This window comes from Pinus tabuliformis, chromosome 3_1, assembly GCF_031772625.1.
Source record: "Pinus tabuliformis cultivar Carrire ecotype Pingquan chromosome 3_1, CPIR1, whole genome shotgun sequence".
Lineage (NCBI taxonomy): Eukaryota > Viridiplantae > Streptophyta > Pinopsida > Pinales > Pinaceae > Pinus > Pinus tabuliformis.
This window is the reverse complement of record NC_142301.1, coordinates 707,887,115-707,907,101: the sequence shown is the minus strand read 5'-3', so window position 1 is coordinate 707,907,101 and position 19,987 is coordinate 707,887,115. Positions and strand designations below refer to the sequence as shown.

Below are 19,987 nucleotides of genomic sequence, written 5' to 3'. Positions count from 1 at the left end.
CATGTTCCTAACAAACTCTTTCTCCTTTGACTTTGTTGCATCCTCATTCACAACAACTTTTGCAAATTGTTCACCCTCGATTTCTATTCCACTTGCATCAGTTTGGTAACTAATAATCACTTTTGTTGTACCTGCATGCACACAATCAGTGTGAAGACTGAAAGTTATTTCTGCCCTTGGCTCATCATTCCTTGTGAACATCGCATTCAAGTATTGTTCCTCCTCTCTACTGAGAACAAAATTTGAACTTTGTTATCCTCTATCTTCCTCTTTCTTCATGACAAATATCCACCAACATTGGTATCTTCTCCATGGATTTCTCCTTACTCAAGTTCACCTCTGTGAATTGCCTCCTCATTCTCAGTGTGATTTGAGATCTTCCTTTAACCTGTCTCAGCTTTTTGCCTCTGCGTTTTGGCCCATAATATTTCAACAGACCACTTAACCCTTTTCCTTAGGTTCCGCCCATACCTTTGGTTCTCCTCATTACGTTGTAGCAATTATGTAAGCACATTCAACTGTGGTTTTATCTCAACAAGTTCTCTCTCATATTCTTCATCACTCGATTTCCTTATGTCAACCACTTTGGCATCTATGTGGCTTCCCTTTGAATTCTTCAAATGACTTCCCATAGTCATCTTCATCTTCCACTTTCGTGAGCTTCTCCATGCCCACTCTGACATGTAAAACACCTCTACTGTAGCAAACCTCTTTCATGCTACACATGCATCACCAAGCTTTTCATCCGAGCTCAAATTGTCAGACTATTGCCATTCTTGGTCGCCTGCTCCAGAACCCCTTTCGACCACTCCTAGCTCTTCAAGTTTTTGCAATCACTCTTTTTCCTCCATCACACCGACATTATCTATTAGAATTCCTTTGCCACAATTCTCCTATCATTGTTGCTACGAACTCTTTCCTTGTTACTATCTGCAAACATATTTGAGCAGATTTTCTCGCTCTAATACCATGCAAGAAAATTTGATTTTTCATGTTATGTTCACTTCTACAAACCTGCAATCTTAAGAATAAGAACAATGATATCTTTTCTAGCAATCACAAAAATATCCTAAGAATAACAAACAATGATATCTTTTCCAGCAGTCACAAAACTAATAATCCACAATTTTGTGTCCATTCAATGATCCAAAATTTGTTGGATTGGATTGAGGTCAATCACAAAACAAGCTTTCATGCTTTCTTTGAAATCAAATCATCAAATCGCACTTCACATAGAATTCTTAGATTCAAAATTATGCATGAACTCTCATTGATTAAACTAGCTTTGTACATACATATGCTTAGAGATGTTCATTATTTCTACTCACTCTCTATGGGTTGATTTCACATTCATTTCGCCATTCATTCTTATTGCCTGTAGGCTTAAGATAAGTAAAATTAAGAAATGGAATATCTTTCCTAAATCCTAAAATCACTTCATAAATCTCTTTTTCCTAAATCCTAAAATCACTCCATAAATCATACATAAATCATATTTTTCAAAATTCTAAAGTCACACTCAACCTATCCCTAAAATCTCTCATACATTTCAAGGTAGATTCTCACACTAAAATCTTATCTATTTTGTCTTATCTTTATCCATAATTGTTTTAAAAATAAAGAAATTAAAATTATTTACAATAAGGAAATAAAGGTCTTTTTCCATGTTGAAATGGAGTTGTCTCCAAAAAGTTTGATGACTTGAAAACTCTAATGTTGTTGCATCAAAGTGCTTTGATGAGTTGTCTACACTTGTGGTTTGACATACTACTCCCCCAAACTTCACATTCATAGAGTACAATCAGTGCAACCAACAACCAAAAAAGAGTTTTCTTGGTCTTCCAATCACATAATTCTACTTTCCTACATCTACCACGTAAAAGGTAAAAAACTCTTCATCCCCCCTGAATCCTTTTAGCTCTACATGTCTCCTAATTGAGCCTATTGTAAAAAAAATACTTCCTAAATACTTGTATTCTTCCCCTCAAAATTAAAATTAACCTACTACTTTTCCGTCTTCAAGGAAAAGAAGATCATGATCTTGGTTTTGTTAATGTTTACTTGCATCCCGACCTCTTAGCAAAAGATCTTTAAGGCCTTCAAATGCTCTCTCAAACATTGAGCAGATTTTGCAATTAAGATAAAGTCGTCAACATGCAAAAGAAGCCTTACCACGTCTACTAATTGTATACCCTCTACACTATTACTTTTTAACCAGTGTTCCAACTTATCAATATATAAGCCAAACAACGTGGGGGAAAGGGGGTGCCTCTGCTTGACCCCAATGTCACTACAGTGGCTTTATATTCACTTGGTACTTCAATCTCTTCCATCCTTCTCCAAAGCTTGTCTCTAGGAAGAGAATAAAAAACTTTCTTGAAATCAACAAAGCAACAAAAGGCCTCCTCACTTTATATGTCCTAGACTTTTTCTATGAAATGCCTAAAGAGTGATACAATGATCAATGGTAGAATGTCGCCAACTTGACTTTTGCTCTTTTACCTTTATTTTCTACCCTATTGATGATTCTACACTCCACGCTTCTAAGTAGCTGCTTTCCAAAAAGACAATTAACCATAATAGTTCAGTAATTGGAGTGAATATTAATGTCTCCACTTTTATAAAGAGGGATAACAACATTAGTTGTCCATTCAATTAGAAAATTGCTTTGCATGACATTGTTGAAGATCCTTTTGATAATTGAAGCTAAAATTTCAACCCCCTACTTTAAAAATTTTGCTTACAATCCATCAATGTCTTGAGCTTTACCATTTGCTAACTTTTTTACACCAATTTTGACATCTTCTAATGAAAATAACTCAGTTGAGGTGTTGATTATGGGAGTGCTACTTCTCTCTTGTTCTCTCTTGCATAGAAATTTCACATAATCTAACCATTGAGCAACAAAGAAACTATTATCTATTTACTTTTTCTTTTGTTGTAATTCCATCCAAAATATCTTGGGATCAAGCTTTCCCAAAGAAATTAATTCCTTCCTTCTTGAAGTCACATACTTCTCCTTTTTTGTTTTTATCATATTTATGTACTTTTTCGTGCTTTCATTGTTTGCCTCTTCTTTAAGTAATCTTTTCAGAGCATTACACTTCTCGTCAAACCAGACATTGCTCTGAAAAGTGTTTGAAATTCTCTTCATTGGTCGAGATCTTTTGCACATCTTTAAGGTCTTGAGGATTAAAGGGATCACCATACTACTACCAATGTTCTCTATTACTACACTATTCTCTTCACTTTCTGAGATGACTTTTGCCAATTGAAATTGACGTTCAAAAGCAATAGCAGAGAGCTCTTTATTTTTCTGATTCACAATGACCATTTGCATGAACTTTCTTACATAAATGTTGGTCTTGCACTACCTGCATCCCACTTTTGTGCATGCCCAACTTTATAAAGAAAGACATATGATCCAACTTCATCCCAATAAAACAAGCTCCAATATTGAACTTGACAAATTAAAAATAAACCTTTGAGAACAAATCACATAATCCACCAAACTTGTTGCCCATATTCTCATCACTACCTAATTGCATAAATTGATTGTTTGTTGCCCTTGCATTAAAGTCACCAATCAAAACTATATCTCCTAAAGTCTTGAGGGCAAAACTATCTTTTTTCATTGCAACTTAAATAAGGGTCTTCACTATCTAAGTTTACCTTCTTGTAGAACTTTGAATTTTTTGGGCAAAGTAAGAAGCATCAAGCCTAATTGTTGCATTGTTATTTGTTTTATTAAACCATATAAATTACTTACTCTTTTTCCACTTTCACAATTACACTTCAACTTTCTCTTATTAGAAGAGTAATTCCTCCATGCCCTTTACCTATTACAATTTTTTTGTTCCATATTGAAACTAAGTGTATCATTCAAATTCTAGAACCTACAATCATCATGCTCATGATGGTCCACAAGAAAAATGATGTCTTTCCCTTCTATTATGAGCCCCAAACCCAGTCCTCTCCTCCATGGATAGCCTCCACAATTACAATTTACCATATTTAGATACTCCCAAAAGGCCTTGAATCCCTATTTCTGATTCTATTTTTGATTGATAATGTTCATTGATGTGAGCTTTCTCATTTTTTAATTTGATTTCACTTTCTCCCTTGCCTTCATTCTTCTTGTTGTTCAAATGTCAAGTCATCATTCAAGTTAATATGAGTGCCTCTAAACATCCCCTATTCTTTAGGATTGCCATCTTATTTTCTATACTTGTCAAAAATAGCCATCTTATTTTCTATACTTGTCAAAATAACTCACATTTTGTTACTTCCATTTTATGTTTTCGTGCCAAGCCAAGTTAATATGAGTGCCTCTAAACATCCTCTATTCTTTAGGATAGTCATCTTATTTTCTATACTTGTCAAAATAACTCACATTTTGTTACTTCCATTTTATGTTTTCGTGACAATCTTATTTGCTCGGTTGATATATGTTCTCTTTCTCTCCAAAGTCCTTTAAACCCGTGACAATTATTATTTGTAGTCTTGTCTTTTTCTTCTCTTACTTTCCTTTTGATTAGCTCTCCATAATTCCTTCTCTTACTTTCCTTTTGATTTGCTCTACATAATTCCTTCTCTTACTTTGCCTTTTGATTTTTGCTCGAATAAAGGTTCTTACTTGACTAAAGGTTATTTGCCACTTGTGCCCAAGATTAAGCCATTTGGTGTCTTAGCTTGCTTTCTCTCAACTCCGTGCTATATTGGTATAATGAATTCAATCTCTTACCTCTTGTAGCCCAAGATCACTTCTCAAACTCATATGTAGTAGTATATTGTTATAATGATTCAAGCCTCGTTTTCAAGCAACGATAAGTCCAAAAATTGACTTCTTGTTTCAGGGCTTAAGAAAGTGGCCTTAAATCCTGAAAAATGTTGCTCTCTCGTTTCGGGTTAGTCATCGTTTCAGGACTCCATAGTGGTTGCTTGATCACATGAAAGTCAAACCCGGATTATAATGAATCCATATGCTTCTGCATTTGCACGTTTCACCACTTGGAACATTCATATCCTTCTGGATTTTCACTTTAAATCGCTCTGTTTTCTTAGTTTCCTTTGATGGCTGGGAGTCTTCTTTTAATCGCTTTGTTTTCCTAGTTTCCTTTGATGGTCAAACCCGGATTATAATGAATCCATATGCTTCTACATTTGCACGTTTCATCACTTGGGAAAATTCATATGCTTCTGCATTTTCATTTTTAATCGTTTTGTTTTCCCAGTTTCCTTTGATGGCTGGGAGCCTTCTTTTAATCGCTTTGTTTTTCCTAGTTTCCTTTGATGGGGAGGCCCTGATTCTAAGCGCTTTTTTAATACATTTAGCCCGGATGAAAAAGGGTTCTTTAAAGCTTTAGCCCTGATTAAAAAAAAATGGTAGTGACCATTGATCTCGAATCGTAGTTAGCATGAAATACAGTAGTTTTACTTTGATTTTTAACGAATCATTTTTAAACAATAATCTGAAGCAAAAGCAATACATATAAGCACTCCTCTTCACAGTACCTACATCGAAAGGCCGCCGACCCCCAAAATTTCTTTACCACTTGCATTGCAAAATTGCATGCATTTTAGACTACGGAAAGTATAGGTCCATGACAAAAAATCAAATGTAATATCCTTTCGCAAAACGCAACAAAATTGTTGATAGGTCCAAAACCCATCACCGAGGATTCTAATCTACATTTCCACATTGGCCACAAGGTGTAAAACAAATTGCAGTAAACCTTGTTAATAAGGGCTACGCCTAACATTTACAAATAGATTCATGTTAGGTCCAGGTCAGACTAAATGCAGATAATCGAACAGCAGAGGGTTACTTCCTTTTTACAGATGTAATATAGAAAAACAGCATGGAAACACTGCGAGATCATGAAAGGGAAAAAAACCCCTAACAGTTTTTAAGGAGTTGAGTCCTGTGATGTGAATAGTTTATCTATCACACTGTTTTATTTGAGTCAACAGTAAATATGGCTCATTTTCAGGACACGGAAGACATGAAAGAAATGATGGAATAATCTAAATAAATTTAGATTCATCATTTGTCCTGGATAATGGAGATGATCCGCACGTGTTGAATCCCAACATTACCCCATTATCCACACTTGCTGAATCTAAACATTACCCCAAATAAAACAAGTGTCAAATCTAAGCTTTTAAGTGTCAAAGGACGAAATACATCCAGCAAATGAAGCAGCAATATGAATGAAGAAGCAATTTCTCCCATGGGCTTAAACATTAAAATATAACTTTTAAGTGTCAAAGGACGAAATACATCAAGCAAATGAAGAAGCAATTTCTCCCATAGGCTTAAACATTAAGAAGCAATATGAATGAAGAAGCAATTTCTCCCTAGACTTAAACATTAAGAATCAATATGAATGAAGAAGCAATTTCTCTCCGTAGACTTAAACATTAAGAATCAATATGAATGAAGAAGCAATTTCTCCCGTATGCTTAAACATTACCCCAAATATTTACCCTAAATAAAACAAATGTCAAATCTAAGTTTCTAAGTTTACATCAACCAAATCAAGCAAAAGCAAATTAACCAAATGAAGAAGCAATCCGTCCCATAGGCTGAAGATAGTTGAAGATAGCCAAAGATAGCCTCAAATAAAAAAGCAATATGTCCTATAAGCTGAAGATAGCCTGGTGAACATTAAAATAATTTCTTTCTTCTTTATAATTAATAATTAAGACCCGTGTAATTCTCTCATTTCTTTATAATTACAATGCAAAAACAAACTTTCAAAATCGTCCTCCACTGGATTTTTTAAGAGATTTAAAAAAAACCAAACAAATCAGAAGAATCACAATTCAGCTCGCAACTTCATTATATAAAATCAATTCATGGCATTACAATAGAATACACCTAATAGTTCTGATAGTCGATCCAGCATTCATTTTTTCATCAAATGGCCTTCCATTCTCCTTATAAGGAGCCCACCCATCTAAACGTATGTGTCTATGACAATTAATCCACTAATGCATGTTAACAAACAACAGAGATCCAATATAAAACATATGAAAGCAATAACAGGGGCAATAAAACAACCCACAATACTTTACTTATTCTGCTCAGAATGAACATATGTCTCATCGATGGTGTCCATCTCCGAAGTCTAACATGTGTAATATTTGTAACATTCATCATCGCAGAAAACCCACAACGAAAAATCCCAGAAACTAGCTCTCATCTTATTGGTCGTTCAGCAGAGTATTAAAGCTCAGCATAGCGTATAATGCCCTAGGGCATATAATCCTCGAGCCTTTTTTCCAGAAACTTGTATAACAGAAGGGAAAAGAGAAACACCTTCAACCCTCACAGAACAAAACCCTATGGACGATATTTCACAAGTAACACATAACACGAGGTCATCAGAGACTTAAATAAATACTAGTAATCACAAGATATCATGTTGTTGCAGTTATTTAAATCATCATTTGATCACCTCGCGGCCCACCTCGCGGCCTCTGAATGCTTCAAAACATAACAACAAAAATAGTGAAAACAAAAACAAACAAAAAAACATTTATGAAACAGAATCAGAAACTGAACCAAAACAGACGAACAAACAGAGAATTCGAATCTGGCCATGAAAATTCCTTTCCGAAACAAATAAAACGTAGAGGCAGAAGGGACAAAGAATTCAGACCTGGGTATGCAACGTTAAATTTATTTGAAGAATAATGAAAGAAAATAACTAACCATGCTACCAATTCTCGTATAATTAAAAGTCCAAAGACAGGAGCGAGACATCCCTCGAGAGAAATAATCACAAAAACAAAGCCATTCAGAAGAGACAAGATGACCTGCCAGTGAGAACATCAACCTACCATGAAACCATGAAACATCGCCTTCGATAGCCTTCTTACGATCTTGAAATCTCCTTCATTGATCGATATATGTCGAAAAAGACAGGGTTTGCCGCTACAAGGCTGAAACCCTAACCCTCGCTTGCTGGTATGTTTTACTTCGTTTCAAACATTAAATATATACTAAAATGTGATCATACCCGCATATCGCTTCATTGGTTGTGTAAGAGAGGAGGTTATATTTCCTCGTGAACGTTCAGTTCTTTAAGGTCAGGTTAGACCCTATAAAATAATAGTGGTTGTTTTTTAAGTAAAACGATGTTATTTTTTTTAATAAATTTAATAATAATATGGATAATCAGAGAGTTTCACCAAGATTCAAAGTTGTGTTCGGTGGAAAAAAGTTTAGATGTTTTATTCAATTTAGAATTAAATTATAATATTGAAAGATAATTCTAGATTATTGAAAGAAAAAAAAAATTTGTCACAGTGGATTCCAACAATTAAAGGAAAGTTTATTTTACTAAGAGCTTAGATGGGTATGCAAGTTATTATAGCACTGGACATAGTATTTTGCATTGAATTTTTTAGGTTAATTATAATATATTTTATTTTATTTTCAAACAAAAGGAAATAAATTTTGCTTTTCCTTTAAAAAGAAAACCGAAAAGCTTACATAGGTTAAGAACTTAAAAAAAAAAATTCCGTCAAAACCAATCCACAAAATTTATGAAACCCATACAGAGTCTCAATCCTATCATATAAATAACAATATCGAGATATGAAACTCATACAGAGTCTCAATCCTATCATGTAAATAAATAATATTGAGATGGTCTTTCCTTTATACCTCCAAAATAAGATATCGGTTGTTAACCAGTTGTGGTGTTAACCGGTTGTGGTTAACTTCCTGAGATAGATTTGGATTCCTAACATTTATCTAGATCAATAGTAGACCAAAAATGGACATAGACCCAAACGGACATAGACCGAAATAACTCAAGATCAATAGTAGACAAAAACGGACATAGACCCAAATAACTCTAATCCTGGAGCCACCCTCATATGTCAAAATATCCCCATACCTCTGTAGCAAGCCCACACAAAAAACAGAGTATTTAATCTTTCTTAGCACCTGAACGCAACCTTCCTTTGATAAAGAATCAACCACATTGTTATTTTCTCGGAAGATATGTGAGACAGGAATCTGTTATTTTCTCGGAAGATATGTGGGACAGAAATCCTAACTTTCTCGGAAGACATTGTTATGTCAGACAGAAATCCTAACTTTCTCGGAAGACATTGTTATTTTCTCGGAAGATATGTGAGACAGCAATCTTAACGAAAGACGTGATCAAAGAGTGGGTTTTATCCAACTAGTGAGATATAGAGAATCTAGATAAGAGACAACTAGTGAGATGCTCCTCTAGAGACAATTAGTAAGACCTGGCGCATCTAGATCTGGAACATCTAGAGAACATTAGTGAGATCTGGAACATCTAGAGAAGATCTATGATTTTCTCATTAGATAATCCCTTTAAAATCACCATATATAAATCTCAACAAATGTCCAACTATTTGGCACAAAAATATATGCCAAATGTATGCCCCATAGTGCCCAGATATATGCTCCGGTATTAGAGCCAACAAGAGCTCTGATCTCGTAAAACTCTCCCGGACTCATCATAATTGTTGCATCTCATTGTTGCATCTTTCATCTCCATGATGAAGATGCCCCGTCAAAGAAACCAACTAGAAACATGTTACATAAGTCCTTTAAAATATATCTTTTGTTTAAAATATTTCCTGTAATAAAACCCTTCTCCATAATGTAGGTTGCAATCTTGATACTGAATCCCCTGGCATTCGGATCTCTCTGGTCAGGAATCTCTTAGCATTTCCTCATATGACAAATGCCCCGTAGTATGTATAAAAGAAGAGCTATGAAATCCTTATTCTCTGCAAACCATTGAGACAGAAAATCACCAATAGAGGACTGATTCCACACTGAATTGATAGGAAGAATGTGAACGGCCTTAGTCCGGATAGCGACAGCGATAGCACAAGGGCACATAAGATAAATATGTGAGACATCTCCCAAGAAAGCCTAACAAAGAGCGCATCTACCAGGGCCTTGGAAGACTCTTTTGATCAGATTGGCTCACGTGAGGATTTTATCACATGAGGATTTTATCATAGACCATATATCAACAAAAATATTTAGGAAATATCCCAACTCCCCAGTTTTTGAAACCTGCGTAGACTCGAATCCATCATATTGCCCTGTGACAGGAATTGGTAAATCCCTTTTACCTTAACGATGCTTCATTCCATGACAGCTTATTGTCATTTGCTGTTAATGTGATACCAACCATCTTCAGGTGAAAAATATATGCATCCCATTCTTCAACAAAATCACCAGAGAAACCCATGTTTTTCGTCGATGTTTTTGAGTTAAAAGAGCTATGATGTGAATAGTTTATTCATCACACTGTTTTATTTGATTTGAGTCACCAATAAATGTGGCTCATCTGGCTCATCTTCAGGACACGGAAAAAATGATAGAATAATCTGAAGAAATTTAGATTTCTCATCTGGCTCATCTTCAGGGCAGGAAAAATGATAGAATAATCTGAAGAAATTTAGATTTCTCATCTGGTTAATGGAGATGAGCTACACGTGCTGAATCCAAACATTACCCCAAATAAAACAATAAGTGTCAAATCTAAGCTTAAGTGAAAAGAACACTATTATCCATTCACTTGTATTTATAATTACACCCCATCTGACTTAACAAAAACAAACTTACAAAAACAAACTTTCAAAAGCGTCATCCACCAGATTTTTAAGAGATTTGAAAAAAACCAAACAAATCAAAAGAATCACAATTCAGCCTCGTAAATTCGGTATATAAAATCAATTCATAGTATTACAACAAAATGCACTTAAAGACTAATCGTTCTTCCAGTCGATCCAGCATTCATCTTTCCATCAAATGGCCTTCCATTCTCCTCATACGGAGCACACCATGTATACGTATGTGTCTATGACAATTAATCCATTAACTATAATAATCTATGCATGGCAACAAACAACAGAGATCCAATATAAAACATATGAAAGCAATAATAGAGACAATAAAACAACCCACAATACTTTACTTATTCTGCTCAGAATAAAACATATGAAAGCAATAATAGAGACAATAAAACAACCCACAATACTTTACTTATTCGGCTCAGAATGAACATTTGTCTCATCGATGGTGTCCATCTCCGAAGTCTAACATGTGTAATATTTGTAACATTCATCATCACAGAAAACCCACAACGAAAACTCCCAGAAACTAGCTCTCATCTTATTGGTCGTTCAGCAGAGTATTAAAGCTCAGCATAGCGTATAATGCCCTAGGGCATATAATCCTCGAGCCTTTTTTCAGAAATTTGTATAACAGAAGAAAAGGAAAGAGAAAGCCCTTCAAGCCTCACAGAACAAAGCCCTAAGGACGTTATTTCACAAATAACACATAACATGGGGTCATCAGAGACTTAAATACTAGTAATCACAGGATATCATGTTGTTGCAGTTATTTAAATCATCATTTGATCCCCTCATGACCTCTGAATGCTTCCAAATATGACCACATACCGAAAATAGCAGAAGCAAAAATCCCATTAATGAAACAGAATCGGAAACTGAACCAAAACACAGACACGAACAAGCAGAGAAGTCGAATCTGGGGATGAAAACCCCTTTCCAAAACAAAGCAAAACAAAAAACGCAGAGGCATAGGGTATAGAGAATTCATACCTGTGCATACAACTTCAAATTTATTTAAAAATTAATGAAAGAAAATAAATAACCATGCTAACAATTCTCGTATAATTAAAAGACCAAAGACAGGAGCGACACACATTCGAGAGCGAATAATCACAAAAATGAAGTCATTCAGAAGAGATACTATGACCTGCCAGTCCAGGAACACCAACATACCGTGAAACCCCTATCGCTTTCGATGGCCACTTACGACGTTGAACTCTCCTTCATTGATCGACATATGTAGAAAAAGATTAACGGTTTGCGGGTATAAGGCGGAAACCCTAACCCTAACCCTCGCTTGCTGGTATGTTTTACTTCGTTTCAAAGATGTAACATATACCAAAATGTGATGATAGGCAACAGTGTTCAAAATTGAACACGTTAGAGCCCTGGGCCTCTGGGCACGTCAGAGAAGTAAGGAGAAATTTTTACATGTCAAAAGAAATTTAAAATATGATTTTTGTCATTTAAAAAAAAAATTGGAATAATATTTTAAATTTTTTTAAGAAGGGCTGTTAAATTTTCAACATTTTTTTAAATTTCATTTTTTCTGAAATTAAAATTTTAAGCATGTTGAATTTGTGAATTTTCTTTCATGTTAAAACTTAAATCCCATTTGAGAAACTCCCATTTCAAAATCAACAATTTCTTTTTGGGTTGTTTTTCTAATTGTGCATATGATGCAAGTTCTTATTACTTATTTTGTCAAAATTACCTTTTCATACCATTACATTTGGCAGTGTCTAAGTTGCTCTCATTTAAAAAACAACAGTTTCTTTTTGAGTTATTTTTTCTAATTGTGCATATGATCCAAGTTCTTATTAATTATTATTTCACAATTACCCTTTGATACCATTTCATTTGGTAGTTTCAATTGAGAGCCACTAGATGTCAATATGGGTCATGTATTGGGTCTGTAATTTTATTGGGTTCTGCCTGAAGGCTGCCCAAAGCAAGGTTTGACAACGATTTAAGCTGAAGAGAAGCATAGATTCATGATTCAACAAACACCTATCAAGCAAGGTTTGATCACAATTTATGCTTGGAGAGGAGCGCATTCCATAGGCTTCCTAACGTACTGGATTTTATTTGTTTATGGATTCCCAATTCCTGGTATGTTTGCATATTCCCAATTTCTGAATGAGTTACTTGTATCAGTGTTAGTAAATGTGCTAGTGACTTGGAGGCAAGATACTAGTAATCCGATTTATCTTTGTTCATAATAATTCTAGATGCCACCCCAAATCTGGAAAGTATGTTACAGAATGCTTGTAGTTTGCTTAACTTATTTTTCTAGAAAACAACAAGTCATCCACAAACATGAGATGTGAAATACCAGTGGTTTTTATTACCCCACATCTAGCAATTAGTCCATTTTCTCTAGACAACATCATATAGTCATCAATATTAGCCTTAGATCTCAACAACATTATACACAACACCTTGTTAGATTAAGCTAATGATCTGAACCCTCAAATACCCATAAGAAATATTTGAGTGTGGTGTTATGGCCTATAGCCTAACACATAGTTTTCCTATAGCAGCATAAACATTACTCTTGATCTTCCAATGATATCCCAACAGGTTGATCCACTACTTCTTTTAACTCGGCGTCCTTACAAGAAGGAACCATCCTCACACAGTTGCAAGAGGGAGGCTCAAACCGTCCCTTAACATATTCCAATTTCATTCTGTATGATGGCTACTTTGCTGCAGCTAGATGACAACAAATAGAAGCCCTTCTAAACTGCATATTTAGGGTCCTTATTACAGTGTATGGGTTCACTACTGATCAACTCTCCTTCATTACGAATAGGGCTTCATCATAACTGCAGATTAGTGCATCATCAAACAATAGATTAGTAGGCTTCGCTAGGGCTCCTTTGATAGCGTGTAAGTGTCACCCTTAATTGCGGATTACATCAACCTTGAGGACTGCAGCTAGGGCAGCTTATATAGACTCCTCTTTGACTATGTCTAAGGCTGGTTAAGGCCTCCTCTTCCTAGTGTATAATGATCCTCTTCTTGCTAGGTAGACAGGTCTCCTTTTGCTGCATGTAGAAGGGAGAATAATGAGGAGTATCAATTTTGCAGCCAAGTATAGGGACTGTAGTTCCAATAATTTGAGATGTGCAAATATTGGAAGTCCCAGCTTTCCAAAAGAGTTTTAATAGACAATAGAATAGTGAGTTGGTCAAATTTGAAGTTTATAAGCTACAATTACATTGATACTTCCTCTATAAGCTAGAATTTATTTTTAATTTTATAAACGAGACCTTCCATATACTTTTAATATAAGTATTTTTGTTTCTTTGTATTTTTATTTTTATTTCAATTCCATTAAGATATAATTATGCCTATATGTTTATTTTTTGTACTCATATGCAGTTTCCGAACTATGATTTTGTCCCTATAGTTGGTTCAATTGTGGCTGAGTTCAAGGCCTGCACAATATGATCTTATGTGGTTACATTTCTCAATCACATGTGTAAGAGTAATTCATTTACTAATGCAGCCTTTGTCGTAGTGGTATCTTTTTGTTTGTGAAAAATAAAAAGAAATTTGAAAATAATTTACTATTGTCAATTGAATTGCTTTTTTTTTTATGCTTTTCATTATAGAAGTGCGACCTAGATGTGTGCCCTTCTAAATGAAATTAATACCTGCCCTTCAAATTTGATCACTGATAGCCACATATCAATTCATTGGTTGGGTAAGAGAGGAGGTGATATTTCCTCGTGAACGTTCAATTCTTTTAGGAGACCCTATAAAATAGTAGTGGTTGTTTTTTTAAGCAGAACGAACTTTTTTTAAAAAGGAAATTTAATAAAAATCTGATGGATAATAGAGAGTTTCACCCAGATTCAGTTTTGTGGAAATATGTTTGAAGTTTTATTCAATTTAGAATTAAATTATAATATTGAAACTTTAATGAGAATTCTAGATTATTGATTTTTTTGATTTTTTTTTGTGACATTGGATTCTAACCATTAAAGGAAAGTTTATTATGAGCTCATATGTGTATACAAGTTATTATAGCACTTCAGCTATAATAACTTGTATATGCATGATGGTGTTGTTCTACAAAATAATTGTGCCTGTGGTGTTTCCATTTTCCTTGTAGATGGTCAGTCTTTTGACATATGTTGGAATGGTGGACTGGGAACAAATAACAAAGCAGAAATTATGGCCCTAGCTAGACTCCTCTCTATCTCTGCCTTCCTTGGTCTTCAAAACCTTCATATTTTTGGAGACTCGAAAATCACCATCGACCATGTGCTATCTAAGCATATTATAAAAAATATACATCTCTTCGGATGGTTGAATAGACTCGAGGCATTGTGGTCCAACAGGAAAGACTACACTATCTCCCACATTGTCAGGGACAAAAATCGGAGAGCAGATGCTTTATCTAAGATGGGTTTATCATTGCCTCAAGGTTTTTGGAGGATGCAGGTTACAGTGGACAGCGTCAGCCACCTGATCCAAGACTTTTCCATGCCTGGTATATAGTTTTTCTTTTTGGTGCAGCCAATCTGGTATGATTTTCTGTTTTCCCCCAATACATACCTCATTTTCTGTCTTTTTTCTCCATACACATACTTGGCTTAATGCCCTTTATGTATCTGATTTATGTTGCGGCTCTTTATCTTCTCTCTCTATGCGGATATGCCCTACATCTTTTTCCATATCAAACATTATCCATTCATCATAGTATATTTTAATTGTTTTTTTAAACAAAAGAAAACAATAACCAATTTACAAAATTTATTAAATTTATAGAGAATCTCAATCATATCATATAAATAACAATATCGAGATCATCTTTCTTTTATACCTCTGAAATAAGATATCGGTTGTGGTTAACGTCCTAGGACGGATTTGGACTCCTAACATCTACCCAGTACACCAAAAACGGACATAGACCCAAATAGCTCTAATCCTAGATATTCACATAGCAAAAATAACAACCAAAAATTCAAAAAAGTGAAAGGGCCACTCTCATATGTATCCTCAGACCTTTGTAGCAAGGCCGTGCAAAAAACAGAGTATTTAATCTTTCCTGACACCTGAACACAACCTTCCTTTGATAAAGAATCAACCACATTGTTATGTTCTCGAAAGATATGTGAGAGAGAAATCCTAATGAAAGACATGATCAAAGAGTGGGTCTTATTCAACAAGTGAGTGAGATATGGATCATCTAGAGAAGATATATGATTTTCCCATTCGATAATCACCTTAGATTCACCATATATGTCAATCTCAACAATGTCCAACCATTTGGCACAAAAGAATATGCCCCCTAGTGCCAACATCTATGCTCTCGTATTGGATCCACAACCGTTAAACTAGATGAACTTGTAGAACTCTCCAAGTCTCATTATAATTAGCATCCCATTGTCGCATCTCCCTGATGAAGATGCCCCATCGAAGAAACCAGCTAGAAACTTGTTCCATAAGTCCTTTAAAATATATCTTTTGTTTGTAATATTTCCTGTAATAGGACCCTTCTCCATGAAGTAGGTTGTAATTTTGATACCAAATCCCTTGACATTCAGATCTCTCTGGTCAAGAATCTTAACATTCCTCATATGCCAAATGCCCCGTAGTATGTATAAAGGAAGAGCTCTGAAATCCTTATTCTCTGCAAACCATTGAGATAGCAAATCACCAATAGAGGATTGATTTCACATTGAATTGATATGAAGAATGTGAAGGACCTGAGTTCAGATAGCGATAGCACAAGGGCACAAAAGAAAAAATATGTGAGACACCTTTTGAGGAAACCTAACAAAGAGCGCATCTCCCAAGCCCCTGGAAGCCTCTTTTGATCAAATTGGCTCACATGAGGATTTTATCATGGACCACTAACCAACAAAAATATTTAAGATTTTAGGGAATACCCCAACTCTGCGATTTCTAAAACCAATGTAGACTCAAATCCATCATATTGCCTTGTGACAGGAATTGGTAAATCCATTTTACCTCAATTTGATCTCTAACGATGCTTACATTCCATGACAACCTATTGTCATTTGTTTTTAGTGTGATGCCAACCATCTTCAGGTGAAAAATATATGCATCCCATTCTTCAACAAAAGCACCAGGGAAACCCATGTCTTTCGTTGATATCCAAGACGAATGATGGAAGCTTAGTCCTTTGTCAATATAAATATCTTTCAACCTACGTAAACCATTGTTGTGTAGTAATTCAAGAAGAGGAAGAGACAATGTATATGGGTTGTTCATCCCTTTAAGCGTTGTCATACTAATTTCTACCATCGAACTAGAGCCTATTTCCTATCTGATGTTGCCAAAAAGCCAATGTTTAGTTTTCATAAGGCTTCTCCAAGGCATGGATGCCATTTTCTGCTCCAAGGCTCCCTCCCTAATCCAATTGACCAATGAATGGCTCCTTAAGTACTTATCCTTTATGATTTGATTCCATATTCCCCCTCCATTTATTGCCCTCCATAAAAAAAATTAAAAGCATCTCCAGATTGAAGGTTTCCAGATTTTTTATACCTCATCCGCCTTGATTCACTTTTCTAGTCAGAGTCTCTAATCTAACAAGAGGAATTTTCCTATAATTTCCAGAGCCGACCCATAGAAAACGCATAATGATAGACTTAATTTTTATGATGACAACAGATGGAAGTTTAAAAATGTGCATCCAGTAAATAGCAATATTTTGTAGCACCGCCTTAATCATGATGACATGTCCACCAAAGGATAACCCTTTGAAAGAACACAAACCCTATCTCTTCTCAAATTTCTTCAACAACCAAACCCACTCATTTATCTCATAGCAATCTGGCATAATGAAGAATCCAAGGTATCTAAAGCCCATATCTAAAGGAAGAGATTTAACCTCGAATAGGTTGGAAATTTCTCGCATCAAAGCAATATCATGATCTGACACTATAAGAGCATGTTTCCCCTTGTTCAGGAGAAGGCCTGATGCATCTCCAAAATCATTTAAAATCGAATAGAAAGCCCTCCATTCTTGAATAGTACCTTTTCTAGACAGGAGAATGTGATCAACGAACATTAAGTGAGACGGAGTGGTTTGCCTTGATAACCTACATTTAGAAATAATCCCCTTGGACCTAGTCACTCCTATGCTCCTGCTCATCCCATCAATCACTATTAAGAACAATAGTGGAGATAGGACACAACCTTGTCTTAAACCTCTAAATGATTGGAAGAAATTCAATGGAAGCCCATTAATATTAACCACCAAGTATGTCGATGTGACACACACCATGATCCAATTAACTAACTGGACCCCCAAACCAATCTTATAGAGAATTAGTCTGAGAAATTCTCAATCAATGCAATCATAAGATTTAATAGGTATATCTTCAGAAGACATGCCTTGAGTTGCTTAGACTTTATGGAGCAAGCACACTCTTGTGTTATTACAACAACGTCATGGATTTGCCTTTGATCAAGAAAACCAAATTGTTCGAATGAGATGTGCTTTGGTAAAATAAGCTTAATCCGATTATCAATCAATTTTAATATCATTTTATATACTGTATTACAAAGAGATACAGGGCGGTAATCAACAAATGTAAAAGGATTTTCAACTTTTGAGATAAGAATGACAAAAGTAGAATTTACCAAGCCTGCTATCGAGCACAACTGCCGAGATTTTTCCACCATGGTAGTTAGGTCCTTGATCATTATATCCTGAAATAATAGAAAGAGCTCCACGGACCAACCGCCTGGCCTAAACGCTTATCCTTAGCCAAATATTTAATAGCTCCCAATAACTCTTCCTTGGAAACTGACCTCCACATCATAGCTTTGGCCTCCTCATCGATTACATTCAGAAAAAAAATATTAACAAATCCCATCTGATTAACCACATTGACTCCTTCACTTACTCTATAGATATGCCTGAAATACCTAAATGTTTCCTTTTCTAAGTCTTCTTGTCTGGAATATGAATTCCCTGCTTCATCTTTAATATGACATATGGCATTTTTCTACCTCCTAAAAGACGCATGATTATGAAAAAACCGCATGTTTATGTAACACCCCACCCCACGTTTACTTGCTTTTACAAGCTCCCTGAGATAAACATGAGTTGAGAGTTACTATGCATGAACCAACAATCAAGTTACAGTTATGGAAGTGGGGCCTATTATACTAACAACCTTTTACAACCTCCCAGTGACACCTGATCACCAAGATGTCAAACAACATCCATTGGTAATATTTCCTTAGACTGGAACTACCCTTTTGACTCACTTCATAGCCCAACTACATGCATGCAGACCTGTGTATGTGGCCAAAAGGCTCCATCCACACGCACAACCCATCTTTCGTGTGGCTACAGTCAAAGTTTCTCAATTAAGACAGTGCGGCCAAGGACTTTGTTCTGGATTTTTAGGGCTAGCCTATAGGCCAACTACCTAAAACTGCCCATAACTTCCAAAGCTTCCCGTAGGGGTATTCTTGCATTGTTCTTGACTTAATCCCTACTCAAACTTGTTAAACATATGGTAATCATTTGTACAAACACTTTGTAAGCATAGTACATATAGGTCATGAATGCATATATGTTCAATATTTCATAAGTTTGTCAGAGAATCATCAAGAAGGCTTGTCGCCCTCTCATACCAGTTGCAACAACACACATTAGCTCATGTATTCATATAAAGTAATCAAGATCCCGTCAAACCATGTAATGGATCCATAACAAGAGCACATCATATAATGAGAAATATACCATGCATGTAACCATCATTTAACCAGATTGAAACCATGTCAAACCAGTCGTAAAATCATACATTAATTAAAACTTGTGCTCATTAATCTCAATAAGGAGTAACATATGATAACACATGCAAATTCCAACCAAGTCAGGGACTTTCACGTATGAACCGACAATAGATTCGGCTTAACCAAATATTTCTTTCATCAAATCACCCTTGTGCATATTCCAAGCATGAATGTGGGGTCTCATGGGATAAACCAAATATAACCAAACAGGGAATCCAAAGGTTAAACCACATCCACCCTCAAGTCATAGTGATGTCACCTAAACTAGTCCAAAGATCACCAAACTAGAACAAGCTTGGATGCCTCGGAATTTCTTCACCATGCCCAGAGGAATTTTCCTATCTTCACCCACCTGTTAAAGGCTTCCCAGAGAAACCATCTCCACTCCCAACCCTTGAGATTTTCCTGAGACCACCTCACCCGGATCCAAAATATTTCGGCAATCCAAAGCTCAACCAAAAAGGAACCCACTACATTATGCTTATCTAAAAATGGAAAAGGAAAGGTTGTACACCACTATCAATCCAGGCAAATCCCATGTCAA

At 35.5% G+C, this 19,987-nt stretch overlaps 6 non-coding genes across 6 annotated transcripts; all 6 read right to left on the bottom strand.

Annotated features, from left to right (window-relative positions):
- Positions 1-7,082: 7,082 nt before the first annotated feature.
- Positions 7,083-7,173, bottom strand: LOC149189154 (small nucleolar RNA R64/Z200 family). Its single transcript, XR_016256644.1, has one exon. It is a non-coding gene; the product is annotated as a small nucleolar RNA R64/Z200 family (small nucleolar RNA).
- A 26-nt stretch (positions 7,174-7,199) lies between these two features.
- Positions 7,200-7,281, bottom strand: LOC149189153 (small nucleolar RNA U54). The gene has a single exon (XR_016256626.1). It is a non-coding gene; the product is annotated as a small nucleolar RNA U54 (small nucleolar RNA).
- A 103-nt stretch (positions 7,282-7,384) lies between these two features.
- On the bottom strand, positions 7,385-7,462 carry LOC149189152 (small nucleolar RNA Z199). The gene has a single exon (XR_016256633.1). It is a non-coding gene; the product is annotated as a small nucleolar RNA Z199 (small nucleolar RNA).
- Positions 7,463-11,058: 3,596 nt separating this feature from the next.
- On the bottom strand, positions 11,059-11,149 carry LOC149189151 (small nucleolar RNA R64/Z200 family). Its single transcript, XR_016256646.1, has one exon. It is a non-coding gene; the product is annotated as a small nucleolar RNA R64/Z200 family (small nucleolar RNA).
- Positions 11,150-11,175: 26 nt separating this feature from the next.
- On the bottom strand, positions 11,176-11,257 carry LOC149189150 (small nucleolar RNA U54). Its single transcript, XR_016256625.1, has one exon. It is a non-coding gene; the product is annotated as a small nucleolar RNA U54 (small nucleolar RNA).
- Positions 11,258-11,362: 105 nt separating this feature from the next.
- LOC149189149 (small nucleolar RNA Z199) lies at positions 11,363-11,436 on the bottom strand. The gene has a single exon (XR_016256629.1). It is a non-coding gene; the product is annotated as a small nucleolar RNA Z199 (small nucleolar RNA).
- Positions 11,437-19,987: the final 8,551 nt, after the last annotated feature.